This window comes from Gallus gallus, chromosome 3, assembly GCF_016699485.2.
Source record: "Gallus gallus isolate bGalGal1 chromosome 3, bGalGal1.mat.broiler.GRCg7b, whole genome shotgun sequence".
In the NCBI taxonomy this organism is placed as follows: domain Eukaryota; kingdom Metazoa; phylum Chordata; class Aves; order Galliformes; family Phasianidae; genus Gallus; species Gallus gallus.
In genome coordinates, this window is record NC_052534.1 from 95,351,839 (window position 1) to 95,369,529 (window position 17,691).

The 17,691-nt window shown below is 42.0% G+C and overlaps 2 long non-coding RNA genes across 9 annotated transcripts in view; one reads left to right on the plus strand and one right to left on the minus strand.

Moving 5' to 3' along the window:
- LOC121110471 overlaps nt 1–10,646 on the plus strand; it is a 30,969-nt gene extending 20,323 nt beyond the window's left edge. Inside the window, exon 3 of the long non-coding RNA XR_005858976.2 lies at nt 7,756–10,646. This is a non-coding gene — a long non-coding RNA (uncharacterized LOC121110471). The remainder of the gene's footprint in view (nt 1–7,755) is intronic.
- LOC112532097 overlaps nt 1–17,691 on the minus strand; it is a 217,052-nt gene that overhangs the window by 19,905 nt on the left and 179,456 nt on the right. The gene's annotated exons all lie outside the window — the stretch shown is intronic.

Below are 17,691 nucleotides of genomic sequence, written 5' to 3' on the forward strand. Positions count from 1 at the left end.
GCCTGACATCAAACAGCAGCACCTACAGTTACTTCTCCAGCTCAGTAACTGTTGGCACAAGGTGTTTTGTGGCAAAACAGAAGATATGCCTCTGGAAGCTTACATCTTCCCAGGCAAAGAATTAGCAAAACAAGCCTAATTCAGCTAATTACATAAGCGGTCCTCATTTCAGCAGCATGTAAGCATTCACCATGTAGTGGTTGTGAAGGAGAGAAAGGAGGGCTCCATCTCATAGTGCACTGCAGCACATCTTGGCCAGAGCGTGGGTCAGTTCAGCCCATAAAACTCAGCCTGAAAAATACCTTGTAGCAAAGGATTCCCCATCCTACCTGCCTATGGTATAGGGAATTATTCTTTTCACTAGGGCTTGGAGCTGTGTGCTAGTCAGATTCAAAATTCTTACTATAAGGCTGGATGAATTTATGCCTTGTAAAATAAAGATATCTTTAAAGAACGGCCCCATGACAATATTTAGGAGGTATTATGGCAGAGCATAGGTACTATTCCTCATTCTCAAATAGAAAGCAAACTGTGCTGCTGGCTTATAGAGCCTTCCTTTGGAACACTACTTAGGCAGCAATAGCATTAAATGTAGAAAGATTCATGCTAACTGTACATGTGTCTATAAACAAAGACAGGGCTAGCTGTTAATCCACATACCCCAGGAACGTACGGTTTGGCTTGGCAAAGATTTTTCTACAGAAAAATAGAACAGTTTGGATTTTGCTTTTCTGTTTTTCTTTTAGCAAACGATCACAGACGATGAAAATTAAGGCAATTGAGCACCTTTGAAATGCCAGCAGTTCCTGCCTCAGTGCATTGCATTGTTGTGATGTCAGGAATGAGCCCCAGGAAGGCTTTCAGTGGCACTGCAGCCGTGCTGCTCTAAGTGCTTACTGCTGACACTGGTGCAGATGAGCCCAAGCTATATGTGAGCAGAAAATCAATTACAGAAACTAAAGAATGGGGAAGGGAGAAAAACAAGTCTCCAGTTATCAAAAGATCTTTCAAACTATTGTGCACTCACAAACCAAGAACATGGTGTGTTTTTTTTTTTCCCCAGCTTTGAAAAATATTGCTTTTGATTTGGATGACAGAACTGGATCATATTTTCTTATAGGTGTGCATGTTGTCCAGTGAGGACGAGTCACAGTGCTGGTTTGCGCCCAAGAAAAGCATAGAGTTCAACGTGTGCATTATCCCTCAAGCACACGTGAACAGGACAAATGCAAAGATGCATCTGCATGATTTAATCTAGGCTTTATTCCTCCCGCAGCATCTGCATTCTGCTCTTCACCTGCTCCAAAGTGAGGTTAATAAGGTCTCCAAAATGGAAAACCTGGGCCCAGCTCTGCCCCCTTCCTTAGCAGATGCAGCAGCAAAAATGCTTTGTTGTCAACAGAAACAGGACAAATTGCATTGTTTGTTAGGGAAATTCATGTTGCTGTACTCCAGATACAATGTAAACCCACCTACCTGGCCTTTTGTGGAGGTTTTGCCTCATTTCTATTTTTTTTACTTATCAACGTAAAATATTTCTTTCCAATCCTTCATTCACAGTCAAGTGTTGTGTCATGGATGGAAACCATACAAGATGTCTCCAATGTGATCGGCACATAAATCATAGAATGGCTTGGATAGGAAAGGACCTTGAAGGCCACTTAGCTCCAATCGCCTGCTGTGGGCTGCCCAGAGCCCCATCCAACCCAGCCTTGAACACCTCCAGGGGTGGGACACCCACAACTCTGGGCAGCCTGTGCCAGGGCCTCACTATTCCTTGAGTAAAAGGTTACCTTTTAGGTATTAGTTTCCTAATCTTTTAGTTTAAAATCATTGATGTCTGTTAACCGAGTCTGGAAAATGAGCTCAGGCTTTCAGCAGCTATTGTTCACTCATTTAATTTTGATCATGTCCTCCGCCTACTGGCTTGTTCTCCCATTTCCAGAGACAAGGCTGCAGGGGGCCCAGCTCTTCCTGTAGAGTCACTGTTTTTAGCCACAGTTTCACTAACTTTTGACATTATCTATACATCCAGCTTCCATTTTCCCTGTAACTACCTCTTTTTTTTTGAGATGTGTCCCTCAACAAACACGGTTGCAAGTGTTTAATCTTATGTGGCAGCTTGGAATCTAACGTAATTTAACCCATGCCCGATGTCTCAAGATTGAAAAATACCAATGAAAAACAGCCAATTTTCATACAGATGAGTAGGTCAGTGGAAGAAAACCACTAAAACTTGTTTGGATCTCCTTCTGTCTCCAAATCCTATCCTGTTTGGCTCTAGAATTTGCAGAGGATTTTAAATCCTGAGGTGACAGAGAATCACCAAGCTGATGCTATGACACTTCCCAAGAGCTGAGTGTAACTACACCTGCCTTTGATATAACAGTCTGGAGGAGTAGGAGAGCTGGGAGAGACAGAACCTCTGGATATTTCTATGCCAAAACAGATTCAGCAAAATGATAGCAAGGAGACAGAAAGGATCAAAATGTTATAGCTAATGCCTTCAGCTACATTTCACCTTGTTTCCAATATTTCATCTCAAAATATTTATCTAATTTCTAATAAGAATGCTGTGCTTGTTAAACACATGCATTTTAATGGATTATTTGCTGATAAAGCTATGGTGTGATAAAAGCCAGAAAGCACAGTAGACAGGTAATGAATTCATAGTGTTGAAGCGTGCTTTGTACATGGAACTTCATGGCTTTAGAACGTTTAATTTTCAACACAAAGATTAGGGTTTATATTTTACAAATTCTTAAAATCTTGCATGTGTGCTTTGTAGCTTTACTAATAACAAGCTAAACAGAAAGGCGTAATATTATAATGGATGAAAATCTGTTATCTACTGAGGCCACTGACCTTAATGCATACACAGATCTACCTAAATGTGTTAAGGAAGATCTACTTTTGAAAACGATACTTCAATGCAAGATCACCTATTTGAGAATATAAAACATGCCTCCTTACACACATGGAGTATCAATGACACTGATGAATGACTATTAGCACTTCAATGATGAAATGAGGAGACAAGAGTGAACACCACCTGGTACTGTAAATAAGCATGCTTTAGAGAGAGAAGGCATAATTTTCTATCTAAGGTCTAAACATGACCTCAATCCTGACCCGAAGAGACCACTTTCCCTAGTGATTAGATCAGAGATAATCCCACTATGGCATGCACCCAGGTGTGTCAAACTGAGCTGAAGAGCTTTTGTGACTAACATTGGATTTTTAATATTCAAAAGCAGGACCAGGAATGTCTTGCAAACTGAGCTCAATTTGCACAGTGAGAATCTATTCTTTTTCACCACGTAAGCTGACTACATCCAAATTTCAGACAGCATATTTTAATACTTCTATTTTAATATTATATTTTAAACTAATATTTTAATACACACAAATACTTTATGATCTTTCAAATTCTGCCAATACAATTTACACGATGCTTTATGTGTCCGCAGCATCAGCACACCATTAGGCTGACAGATACAAATTTTACTGGTACTCCAAAGGTAATTCATACACCCAAGTTTAAGGCAAGTATTGCTGTTGCCTAAACCCGCTGCAAATCACCAATAAAAGTATGTTTCATTTCTTGATGCAGATATCCATCCCTGCGAACTCATCTACCCAAATTTTAACTCCCAGCCTTCTAACATTTTTCTTTTCTACTTTGCACACATCAATAACTCCCTATCTCCAGCAGTAATATATCTTAGCACCTGAAACATTTATCCTTAAAGCTTCAAGTGGCGATCTCTGACCCATGTGTTACAGCTGAGCAGACAGAGTGACCTACTGCAGTCATTCAGAAGGACTGTGCTCTTAACCAAGAAAGAGAAGTGCATCTCAGATGGACAACGTATGGCCACGAATCAGCTGGTCTGCAGCAATACATACAAGGGCTAAAACTCAGGGGACTTGTGTGCCTACATGCTGCTAAAATCATGAGTAGAACCCTAGTAACATGTTGCAATACCCTGAACATACAGCTGAGCCCACAGGCTGGTGAGCTGATCAGTTGATGGTGCTTCTATGCATTGACCTACGGGGCTGTAGACCTCCCTTCTGCCACATGCAGAGCCTGGTGCTGGCATACATTTTCCCTAATCTTTGATGTTTACTAGCATTTCTTTGTTGAGTTGTTTCCACATGTAAATATCTGGTTATTGCAGTGGGATTTTCTACATACCAAAACATTTAAAAGTAGCAAATGGTCTTGTGAGAGTTTCACTTGTGCAGCAGCAAGCAGTTTCGGCATGCTAAGCAGTTTCACTTGATTCAGCACCATGCATATTTTGGTTCAGCAGAAACTGTTTCCAATACACAGTCACCTACACGGTTTTATTTTTACATAGGTCTCTCCAAAAGTAATACCTCCTATTTACTCCCATGGAAATGACGACAGCTACAAAGAGCAATGTAGCACTTTCAATGGAGAAAATTCCCAGTTACAAAACACTATTTTTTCAGCGTAGTCACCCCCATTAGCTTTGCATTTTCACCAGCGATGAACAAGAGCCTGCATAATGCACTCATAACATCTGCTCCAGTGGAGGTGACCCACTGTCACTATCGCCATTGCTGAAAAGCACCACCTACTGCCCCACTGTGCTCACATCCACTGTTTGGTCTCCATAAATGTCCAGCAAGCATCAATGAATGTCAATGGGTGCCACTTTTTCCACATGGAAGAATTCAATGACACACCTTTGTTTCATACACATTTCCATGTCAGACGCCACTGTGTCAGAGTGCCCCTCTGCTGCCATCTGTCACACAGCAACAACATGCAATGGAATGTTGGTGGGAAGGTTCAGTCACTACTGCTATACCACCAATATCTGCCCCTAATGCCATGGGTCAACATCACAAAATAGGAGGCATTACTTTTGGAGCAGCACTCATAAATAGCACCATCTCGATTGCAATGAAGTAAATCAATTGCAATGAAGCATCTCCCATCTGTCTTTACTTAGGGTTATTTTTCAGAGACGTGGCCTCACCAAATTCATATAAACAGATAAGAATTCATACAAACCTTTTTCAAGTACTGCAAGTTCCCTTAGATCTGCACTAAGTATCAGTTTGGTTTTGGTATCACACTTTGCCAACTCTCAGGAAAGATCAGAAGTAGATAAACACGCTCATGGTGCATTTCTGCACAACAATAAAGAACACAGAGCAATGACAAGCAGAATTTTAAGGTACATAAAAGGTTAACTAACATACTGCAACAGTCAGGCATTCCCCTCACCATAGTTCTGGCTTGCCAGACACAATGCTTCTTACCATAAATACCAGCTCCCTCCTATTAATGCGGAAGGAGAGCTATGTCCAGAAATATATCTATAGTAAATGACATCTGGGGAGGGAGAACTCCTCTCTCCATACCACAGTACTGGTGCTGACCTTCCCTCTGGCTCTGCATCCTTTGAACCACTCTGAATTGTTTATCAAAATCATAAATGAGGCACAAGTCAATTACCTTTTTAGTGCATAAAGCCCTGAGCGTTGATTACATGTGCAAGAGGAATATTTACTTTTTAATCAGGGTTGACTGTGGGGTGTGGAGGTAAGGCTATTCTGAAGATTAATTAGTTAATATTTGTAGGTTGCTTTGAAGCTACAAGATAACTAAGTATTTTTATAGCACCCAGCTAATAGCCTTAACACTCTCAGCCATACTAATGTCAAGGACTTGAAGAGCGATCACTCTAAGTGACTGCACTGAAAACACGCAAAGAAGGAATTTGTGCATTCAGTCTCAAACACTATTCCGGCACCAGCAAACCCAGCTAGAAAATGGTACATTTATAAAACACCAGTAAAAGGGGCAGATAGTTGCATAGGTTGCACTTTTACCTCCTTTTGAGTCAGTGTTTGGACTCGGCGAAGATGAGCATTTGATGTGTCACAAACATGGCGCTTTTGTTCTCATGACAGGGTAAGTTTAGGTTGGATATCAGGAAAAACTTCTTTACAGAAGGGGTTGTTAAGCACTGGAATAGGGTCCTCAGGGAGGTGGTTGAGTCACCATCCCTGGATGTGTTTAAAAACCGTTTGGATGTGGTGCTCAGGGACATGATTTAGCAGAGGGTTGTTAGAGTTAGGGTAGTATGGTTAGGTTGTGGTTGGACTTGATGATCTTTAAGGTCTTTTCCAGCCTGAGCAATTCTGTGATTCTACGATTCTATGACATGCTGCTTAAGAAAACCATAAGCTTCCATGCTCAAATTGTAGACAAAGTGCTACAAAAGATTCAGGATCTTGGAAAATATGGACCTTTCTCCTGTCCAGGTGGCTAAATCCCACAGTGGGATTTAGGTGCAGAAGTATTTTCTGGATGTCAGCACGTCTGACTTGCCCAGGGTCAAGCACAGAGGAGCAAAAAGTTCCAGATCACTGTTCCAATCACCACCTTATTCTTCTTTTCCTAAAATAGACAACAGAGCTCTCATGTTCTGCACCAGGACAGCCATCTCTGAACAAAAGTTGAGAAGGTTAGCTCTATTTAGGCTCACAGTCAAATCCACGCAGAGGATTTAGGGTGATGAAGAGATGTAACAGTCTCTTAGGCAAGTAAAAACTATAAAATTGCAGAGGATGTTCAAACTTCGGGAGCTACCGATTGCATCGCTCTTGTGCACTCCACAGAAGCTGGCCAGAGTGCAGCATCAAACCCCAGCAGGAAAATGACTGTTCTGCCTGCCACAATGGTGGTGGGCATCTGCCACTGCAAGACTGTAAGAATAGGAAAAACAACAAGGATGGCACACTGATACCCATCTGGTATTCTCAGACCCGTCCTCAGGAAAGTCAATAGGCTTCCTTGCATATGGCTTCACCTGAAGCAATGGGTAAGATAAAACCCAAAGGTCTCCAGATGAAAACATACATGACAAACAAGAAGAAATTTCTGAAGGGGAGAGGATGGAGTGAGCCACCACACATGTAACCAACATTTAAAATTAGATAACAATTGAGAATCTTGTTACCACCAATTATGACAAGCCATTACGTCCCATGAAGGCCCAGAAATGTGTAAGAGACAAGGGCCTCTGACTGGATATGCTCTAGCTGCATCCAGCACAAACTACAGACTGGAAAACTGAGCAGATTCTTACAGGATCAGGTATTATGTGAAGTGTTCAGGATTTGGGTTAATGAATACAGCGTTCTCCCAGATGTTCCATCATTGTTCCAGAGTGGGAGGAAAGCTGGCTGCAGACCAAATCAAATTTTTATATTCCTCTTAGATAGTGCCAGACACTAAGATTTCATCAATATAACATCTGAGGCACAGAGACGACGCATCATGGCTGGATAACCCTTTATTCAATCCATTTTGCTGAAGACAGGACAAATAAACTAAGAATCAGAACATTCAATGAGTCATATCAAAGGTATAAATTGAAAGTCAACACTTGTACTGAATATAATCTAGCTGAAAAAGAATTTATAGTCTGGAATTTCCCATTTAAACACTGCTGCTGCTTCTTGCAGATATACTCCAAATGCTAACTTTAAACACTGCCAGTCCTTTCAAGTTGGGTTTTTTGCTTATTTTATAATATCTTTAGGATGCACATCCTTCTCCAGGGTAATGGAGAGTATAAGAAAAGAAATTAATTGCTAAAAATGCCTGGTTCGCTTAGAAAAAGTACACTATTTATTTTTTACTAAGTAGCTAAAAATCATTTTAAATTATTTTTCTTTAAACACACCATCCTTTTTTGTAAGCAGGATTAAACAAGCAAGTTTCTGGGATGTGCAGAAATGGAGATCACTGGAAGCAAGAAAAAAAAAAAAGGGCGGTCAGCAAAACACTAGAAATGCTTCAGAGGTGATGACAGGAATGAAGAGTCAACATCTGCAAAGGCCAACAGAAATCCACCAGAAGAAATAAACCAAACTTTGCACAAAGATACACAGAAATTAATAATCATTTGCAAAAAAATAACACATGCCCTGCAAGAGTCAAGCTGAAATCAGGGAAACGCGTGCCTTTGGGGAATTAGTTTCAAGTTTGAGGCATAAAAACAGGCTCAGCAATTAAAAAGCTAAGATCCTGTTCAGTTACACTGATTCGATTTGGGCCACGCTCCTGCTCACACTGTTCACTTGGCCTAAACCACTGTGCATATGCGTGTGTGTGCTCACTTGTGCATGCATATCCATGAGACCCAAACACCTGCACAGATATTTTTTTTATACCTTTCATAAGCAGGTCAGCAGCAAGCATTCACTGGGCATGAAACAACATCAAACTACAAAATGCTCCCTGCCTGGTACTGATGAGGATTTCACTTTGGGGTTACAAGCAAATATCGAGAGAATCCTTCCTGTAGATAAAGCCCTGCCAATACTTGAGGCACTACTTCATAGGTGTTCTTTCTCAACATGCACATATGGGGTCATATGACAGCAAGGAAAAAGAAAAAAGAAAACAATCAAGAGGGAAAAGAAAAGATAGCATGAGGCTGCTGGTCAAGAGTGGGTCCTGCACGTGGACACACTTTAAGCACAAGGGCTTAAAACTCTTCCATCTCTTTGGGGACTAAGCCAGAATCTGGAGTTAGGGCCCTGCTGCTTCACCATGAATTGATGGTAACTGGGAGGCAGAAGGTGGGAGACAGATGGCTGAGTCATGCTTGGAACACAAGATCAACATTTAGCTTGTGCAATACTTAGGGCTGCACCTTCTCTAGGTTCAACAATGCCATGAATTGGCCCAGCAAGAACTATTCCATGCATTAAAAATGCATGGAAATATATCTAGCCTGAATATATCAAACCTGAAATTCAGCCAGAACGAAGAATGTATAGAATCATCTTATTTCTTGTTTGTTTGTTTGTTGGGAAAAAAAAAAAAAAAAAACTTTCAACTTTCAGAGAACCAAGAAAATCTCACCTTCACTTATGTCCCATATGAAACCTTTTCACTTCACTAGTCACAGAAATAAGATATATAAGTGAAGAAGTATTGTCTTGCTCTTAAAGGGAGAAAATATTTGCATAATATAGTTTCACAAATCTATTTCTGTGTCTGTAAGAAGGTGGTAAGTTGATAAAGATGGAGATGTGCTCTTGGAACTTCAGATCGGGTTTTGTTGATGATAGGTGAAAAGCTTGACCTGTATCTGAAGGCTGTCCTGTCTTCTTAGCTTGAGCAGGTTCTCTTCAGCATGCCTCTACCTGAACCTATCCTGGATTTCCATTCAGCTCTGGCTTTTTGTTCTTTTTTCTTTAAAGTAATTATTTACAAATTATATTTCTTGAGAGTAAACTATCAAAGGAGGCATACTCCACCTCTGCAAATCTATGTGATAGATCTAATTATTTTTCTGTAAAACTACAAACAGCATTCTAAATAATGACAATCATTAGAAAACATTAGGGTCTGTCACTTCGAATCTCTGCCAAACGCTGATAACATTTTATTACTGCTTAGAAAGGTTGATTAAAGCTTGTAATAGATTTAGGGAGGGTGAAAGATTAACAAAAAGGTATTTATGATAGAGACACTAAAACATAATATGTTCTCAGTAAACACTCAAAAAACCCCAGTGCTGTGACATTTATAGATGTTACTCAAGACTTAGTTTTCATCTGTTCAATGAGACCGATAACAAGTTTCTACATGCTGAAAAAAAAAAAAAGAAAGAAAGAAAGAAAAGGAGAGAAACACATTACCACTGCATGTCTCGTGTCACAGCAAGTGAGAAAATGCACTTCAAAAATAAACCAGCTGAAACCCCTGAGTAAGTTCCTAGAACTGCTCTGCTCCTGTTGGACCACTGTTGGACCACAATTTCCCCATTTGAAATTATGACAATGGAAAATTAAAACTCAGTTTGGATTAGAAGGATATGACCAAGGGGCAAGCTCTAATGCCTCACCTTGGAGATGTTACTCACATCTCTCATTCCATGTGCCCCACATCCATTCATGTGATGCTGTGTGGGTCTGGGCCTGGCATAGCACTACAACCAAATGCTGGCCCTCCATGGTGGGCTGGCAGGATGGGATCAAAGCTTTTCTCCTGTTTACCTTTCAGTGCAGAAGGTGCTGACAGCAATAGGCTAGCATTTCAGAAAAGCATATTTCAATATGGAGCAGTTACAGAGGATGGAGAGGACCACAAGTGCATGTGGAAAAACACCAGTGGTGAGGACCACAGGTCTTCTGGAGAAATCAGCCCTGCAGCACATTGCAAACATGCCAGAGTGGCTTCTGGAGCTACACAGTTCCCTGGTGCCTCAGGAGACAACGTGGCACAATTCATCCACAAGGTGTTTGATCTTACATCCAGCCATAGGACCACTTGAAGGAGCTAATTTAACAGACTGCAGGATCAGCTTGCTCCTTGCTTCAGAACAGCCTCTGCTGAAGTCACTGTGAAAGAACGAGTGCAGCTGAGCAGCAGGTGCTCTAACATTTACAAGCTCAAGCTGAGGATGTCAATGCACATGCCACGGTAAACAGCTTCAGGTGTCCTATCTCATACTTGGCCCTCAGCTGTCTACTCTACCCTTCTACTCTGGTCAAAGAGATGAGGCAGGAGGGCTCTCCTTGCTTCCATTGCCTTAAGAGAATAAACTGGGGTCTATTCCAATAAAATGCAGTGACTCAGAGACTGCTGAGCATCCCAACACATATGTCAGGGAGCAGGGTAAGCCTCCAGGAGTGGGCTGGGCAGCAGGGTCAGGAGCTGGTCAGTGAAGCAGTTCTACCTGGCTGCCTTAGGCCAACACAGTAAGACTGGGCCTCTCAAGGTCCTGTCCAACGTGATTGTGTAACAGCCACCATGAATTATCATTGCAGTTGTTTTGATGACAATGACAGGCCAATATTTAACAGCACTTCTTAACACCAACTAATGCCCCGAAAATAATCTACGAAGAATAGGTGCCCAGCTAGATCACAGCAAAAACCAAACCTGTTGGAAAAATATATATATATATATTTCTGTGCTGTGCATGCCTTGACAAGTCAACAGCCAGATACACATACGCAGTCTGTAAACACATTAATTCATGGCTCATCAGAGAGGTCAGGTTGTGGTGAAGCAGAATGATCCTGTGGTTGATCCGAGCAGAGAGCCACTCTCTGCATCCTGCAAACATGTTTGTGAGGTAAAGTACTGCGAGGTGGATGACAGATTATGGAACCTGTGAATGCAGGTTGGCCTACCCCAAGCCGTTCCTCAAATGCACAACGTGGGTGACACTCACTTTGAGGATAACTAATGACTTTCACATAGAGAAGTGGAATTTTTCTTTCTTTTTTTTAATGTCAAGAGACAGTCATTGAAAGAGTATAGATTTCAAAACTAGGGTTAGTTACCCAGGGAGGCATAAAACCAGATCTCTAAGGTTTAACCCTAAAGCACTGTGTCACAGCCACCAGATGAGCTTGAACACCTCTTCTGAGCTGAAATTATGCAGTGATTTCTTTCTCCCTTATTCCTTCATACCTGGGAAATGAATAAAGCCTTGAAAAAAAACTATTTCCAGGCTATTTAAAGATACACAAAAAGCAATAAGTGTAAACAAAAGTCTCAAATTTATGTGTTGATGTAGTGAGTCAGAATAAACATGACAGCTTTACCTGAGAAGCCAAGAGTCTGAAAACAAACCCCGCATGTTTGGCAACAGGCACAGAAGATTTTAAAAAGAAATACCAAAATAAGCTTAGCAACATACTTTGCAACTCCCACAGGTAAGCCTCATTCACACAGGCAGACTCACCAAAGTCAAGAAAAAGAAAGAACTCTATCATGCTGGGTACTGAGCATCCCTCAGGCCTGTGTCTCTGCTTCCCACACGCTGCCTGCACCCCACAGCTGCCAGCCAAAACCTGCTCCTGAGGGCTAACCTGCTCAGACAGCAAGATTTCTCTTGGAAACAATCAGCAAAAGCTGGTGTAGCAAGTAAAAGCCATAAAACATACAGAGGAAAGAAAAAGACTAGGGCAGAAATGGTTCTTCATTTCCTGCCTTTATGTGCCAGCCCAGCACAGCCAGGAAGTAACAAACTGTAGGATTACAAGGACTTGCACCTCATGAGGGAATGCTGGTGTGAAGCTGGCATCCTCCTCTACCCTTCTTCCTGACTTCTATGGCACTTGAATAATTTGAACATCAACCAGAAAGATTTTCTACCAGTGCATCAAAAAAATGGTGAGCAGATTGTGAAAGACAGCTAACACTTGACTGTGGCTATGGAAAGCTATTTCTGTGTAGTCTGAATTATTTCAGAGTAGAACCAGGAAATCCATGAAAATACTGGCAGGGTAGATGTGGGGAGAGCAGTAGATATTGTGTACCTTGACTTCAGCAAGGTGTTTGACACTGACCACCACAACATCCTTGTTAGAAAACTTAGGAAGTGTGGGATAGATGAGTGGATGGTGAGGTGTATTGAGACCTGGCTGAATGGCTGAGATCAAAGGGTTGTCATCAACAGTGCAGTCTGGTTGGAGGCCTGTAACTAGTTGTCTTCCCCAGGGGTCAGTGCTCAGTTTAGTCTTGTTTAGCATCATCAAAAACCTGCACAAAGGCATAAGAGTCCACCCTCAGCAAGTTTGCTGATGACACAAAGCTGGGAAGAGTGGCTGACACACCACAAGGCTGTACTACCATTCAACAAAACCTGGATAGATGGAGAGCTGGGCAGGGAGGAACCTGATGAGGTTTAACAGGAGCAAGTGTAGAATCTTGAGCCTGGGAAGGAATAACCACATGCATCAGTATGGGTTAGGAGATGACCTACCAGAGAAGAGCTCTGCAGAGAAGGATCTGGGGGTCCTGGTGGACAACGGGTTGGCCATGAGCCAGCAGTGTGCCTGTGTGGCATCCTGGGGTGCATTAAAAAGAGTGGCCAGCAGGTTGAGGGAGGTGATACTCCCACTCTGCTCTGCCCTGGTGAGGCCATATTTAGAATACTGTGTCCAGTTCTGGGCTCCTCAGTTCAAAACAGACAGGGATCTCCTAGAAGGAGCCCAGCAGAGGGCCACAAAGGTCATAAAGGGCTGGAAGCATCTCCCATATGGAGAAAGGCTGGGTCTGATCAGCCTGGGCAAAAGAAAACTGAGAGGAGATCTGATTAATGTTTATAAATATCTAAAGGGAGGTGGGAGGCAACTGGATGAGGCCAGGTTCTTCTCAGCGGTGAACAGCAGTAGGACAAGGAGTAAAGGCTCTAAAACTTGAACACAGGAAGTTCCATAAAAAAATGCAGAAGAACTTCTTTACGGTAAGGGTGACAGAGCACTGGAACGGGTTGCCCAGAGAAGTTGGGGAGTCTTCTACTATGGAGATATTCAAGACCTGTCTGGACACCTACCTGTGTGACCTATTGTAACGAATCTGTCTTAGCAGGGGGGTTGGACTCGATGATCTCCTCAGGTTCCTTCCAACCCCTGCAATTCTGTGATTCCCAATCATCAGCATCCACACAAAACAAAATATCCTGAGTGCTAGTTTATCAGCAGTGACAACTGAAGAAGAGAGAAATCCAGGCAGGTTGGACTCAGTGGGATTTTTTTCCCTCAGCGTTGGATAGAGGTATGCTTTAATTGAAGGCACTTAAAAGGTACTTCATCACAAATGCACATCAGAAGTATTATCAATTGTTTCAGATTTCCTTGATTCAGTAAAGGTAGTTTAGTTATATGTACACCCTCTTATTAACATTTAACATCAAATGTTATCAAGTCAAAAGCTACACCATGATTTTTTATCAAGACTCTTCACTCTTAAACTCCAAAGGGGGGGGGGGGAGGGCACGTAATACAGACATTTTAGAAAGAAATGCTGAATATTTTATAAAATAAATGCATTCAGGAAGCAACAGAATAACCATCCTTCGCAGGACTGAGAACTCTTTTGTCTCTTGTGCCTTTAGTGTAGCACGATATCTTATGTCTGAGGTATCACACATTCCCTGTTTGTGAGTCTCAAGCTGGTGAATGTGTGAGTATAGCGTGTTCCTCCATGTTTGATACCCGGTGGTCTTAGTAAGAAAATAAATGAAACCTTCAGTCTGCAGATTTTACTGCCTGAATACAAGCATTTTATTTTATTTTCCCCTGAGATCTGTTCAGTTTCAGAGAGAGCATTTTTCACTGGATGTTGAAATAAATAATAAAGAAGTAGTAATTATCCATACTTGCTTTGTAGCTGGGACTTCTGTCATGTTCCCTAGATATCAAAGAGTTTTCTGCTGCATGTCATACTTTCTACTACCCACCATCCACTGTGTGCTTGTCGCCACATTTATAGCACTGGGCTTTTTTGTTTAAGGTAAGGAAACATTCGTCTACAGAGATCTCCTTTCTCCCACTGGCATCCTAGCTGCTGACAATGTTCTCCAAGGAGTTAGGACTCCGTACCACTTCAGAGTGGCAATAAACTTCCCAGAAGAAATCAGGACTGGGAGCAGCGGGGTGGGCCCTGGATAGAGGTCCTTTCCCTGTTGGCCAGGGAGCACCCCCTGCTCCCTTGTTTTTTGGCAGCATCTTCTCCAAGTAATTTGCCATTAATCCTCTTGTACTGATTGAAAAGCTAAAAAGCCCCAAAAATCAGATGTTCCATTATATTTCTTGAGGGAAGATCATGTCATCTGAAATACTTCCTCGTGATTACTTTCTTTCTTTAAGTCATTCCAATTCACGAGTTAACAGTTCATAACTTGAGTTTCTAACCTTGAAGAAAATCTCATTCATCAGCAGCAGTCCTATCAGCCCCCTTCCTGTAAACACAAAATGATCAGAAAGAAACTGGTGTGACAAGAATAGAAGAACTTGTATGTGTGTATTCAAAAACGCTTAGTCCTGCAGAAACTACCGCTTTCAATATACAGAGTTCTCAGTGTTACCTATTTTTCACATGCTCCCCAAGAGGCCTTGAGAGGAACCTGAGCCTGGAGGATCAATACACTCTTCAATCCCTTCTGTGCAAAAGCCTTTTTCTGCCTTCTGCTGTACAACCAGAAATTCTACTTTCAACTCATCTCCCTGCTGTAGCAGCTCCAACACTGCCCCATGCAGAGATGGAAATTCCTGCTGAGGTGTACCACAACGTGCTGGGGATTTACATGTTAGTAAACTGTGCCTCCAAACAACAGTTTTCAGGACAGGTTTTCTATGTTAGCCAGCATTCTGAAATCATCCTTAGCTCAAGCAAGGAAAAATAATTTTTTACCCAATCCAAAATAAGCAATACAGTTGCAGAGGTTTATAACATAAGGCTGGCAAAAAGGAAAGAAAATTAACTCCAAAATTCGGTCCAGAGGACCTGTGACTCTCTCTTTCCCCCTCTGTCTCACTCTATATCTCGTTACCAAACAGGCTCTAAACCACATCTAATCCATATGGTCAGCATCTCAGCGCCAGCGTACAATCTCCATCCCAAACATGTATTTATGGGAGGGAGCCTGCATCTGAGGAGGAACACTGACTTACAGCCCTGCAGTCCTTTTTGGAGGTCTGCTAGAAGGTTCATTCAAATTCATTTCCCCTCCTCTATTCAAGAGGGAGTTTCCTTGTCCTTTCGCTGGACTGTTAACTGACCTAACTTCTTCAAATGCAAATGTTCCGTCAATAGGCCAGGTGCAGACATCCCTTAGCTTTACTGAGCTATCAGTAAATCATTAAACCACAGAGAAGTAAAACACTCCCGCTTCACAGGATAAACCTCAGTGTCAAGCTTCTTCTGGCTCCAAATTTCATATTTCAAATAAATGTAGACACTGACAGACACAGTAAACATTTGGTGTTTTGGGCTAAAGGCCCCTGCAAGGGGTAACAAGGGCCATGGCTCAACTGGTGGACCTCAGCTCCTCCCAGGGGGCTCCTATGAGCCTGATATGACATGGCCACCAGGAGAGCATGGAGAACAGAAAGCATGCCCATTAACAAATGCGAGAGGGGCAAGCACTGGATCACTATTCAGTGAGTTGAGACCATTGGCATCTGTGGTGGTCACAACAAAGGGACTGAATAGATGCATTCTTCCACCAACTTCTGCCATGTGTTTCTTAATTTCACATAGCAAAAACAGAACAATTAAGCCACGTGAGATTCTAAATCTGTCAGAAACCTCACCTCCCCCAAGTCACCCCAGAAAAAAACTCCAGAGATGTCCAGGTGCACTGCTAACTTGCCTGCAGCTTCTGGGACATCCTGAGAACACAGCTTCTGCATGATGCTGAATGAGGGGATGGTGTGCTGAATATCAAAAAGAAAACTCCGCTCCGTCGTGCCCGCAAAATGCTCCTCAGCCCGCACAGATCACACTGTCCCACTCCTGTGATCAGTCATCTGAAACCAGATACTTCACAGAGCGGGGCTGAATGCGGAACTGACGGCGCTGATTCACTCTGTTTGGGGCTGCCCCCACGTATAAAAACATTTTGGTTATTGATCTAAAGATTCGTGACTCACAGGCTCAATATAGCACTGGGTTTAAAAGACAGCTTTGTTCTTGGAAGTGACACAAAAGGTCTCTCTGGGGCAGCAGCCCTCCTCTGTGGCACCTGCTCCTTCCAAGGAAACTCCATAAAGAGTTGAAGAGCTGCCCAAAAATGAAGTAACTGAGGAAGGGGGCTGTGTAGCTCTCACTCCATCCATCCACCCTTTTCCAGCTTGTCAGGCTTGGATGAGGCATCGTCATCCATGCCACAGTGCATCACAGAGGATTATCATGATGTCTCTTCTCTTTTCAGAGTAGATAGATCTGAGATCCCTGGGACTATCTTGAATCATTCACTACGTGAAGATCGGTTTAACCAAACAGCTTTAGAACAAAGAGGATCTAAAGTCAAAATCTTTACATCTGAAGTAGTGACCTTGACCTAAAGAAGCATTTTCTAGAGCCAAAGAAATATCTAGGGGCCAGACTCCAAGGCTTTCATAAAATTAATACATGAAAGCTGTAGCAGCTGCAAGTGACTTCTTGTGGCACTCAATCATTTACAGAATATACAAGAGCATGCTCTTCTAGTGTACTCTAGCATACTTTCCTGGCCTGGGGAAATTCATTTTGAATGTTTCTTTGAATTAACTGGCACCATTTCTGTAATCAAGCACTGTTGAGCCAACAGGAAGACAAGGACTTAAGGTATTTTAGCATGGAGTACACACAAAACCCGAAGAATTGGCCCAATATGCTACAAAATACCACAATACATGCACTCATTCATATAAGAATTAAGTATATAATCGCATGATGAGCAAAGGACTTCATATGACGGTATACAAATTTAAAACATACAACTCTATTTAAATAAACTGCATGCTGTGCTATATTCCAAAAAAAGATGAAGTTACAATAATTGTCACTTTCAGTTTTATATAATTTTACAAATAAAAATGTGAGGGTTGCCATTAACTAGCACTGACAATGCGCGTACAGTACACACATTTGTCAATTTCATTAACCTTCCAAATTAGGTATTCACAGGAAGCTAATGGCAGCATAACACATCATTACAATATTCAATGCAATTTCACGGATATTATGTATAGGGAGAAATTTTAGGCTCTCTTGTCCTTACAGCTGTTAGAAAATATTATACTTTGCAAATATCCCATTAGGGATCGGCAAATGCTAAATAGCAGAATCTGAATAGCATGAATTATGTCCCCCTCTCCCGCCTCTCCTCGTCAGGAACAGGG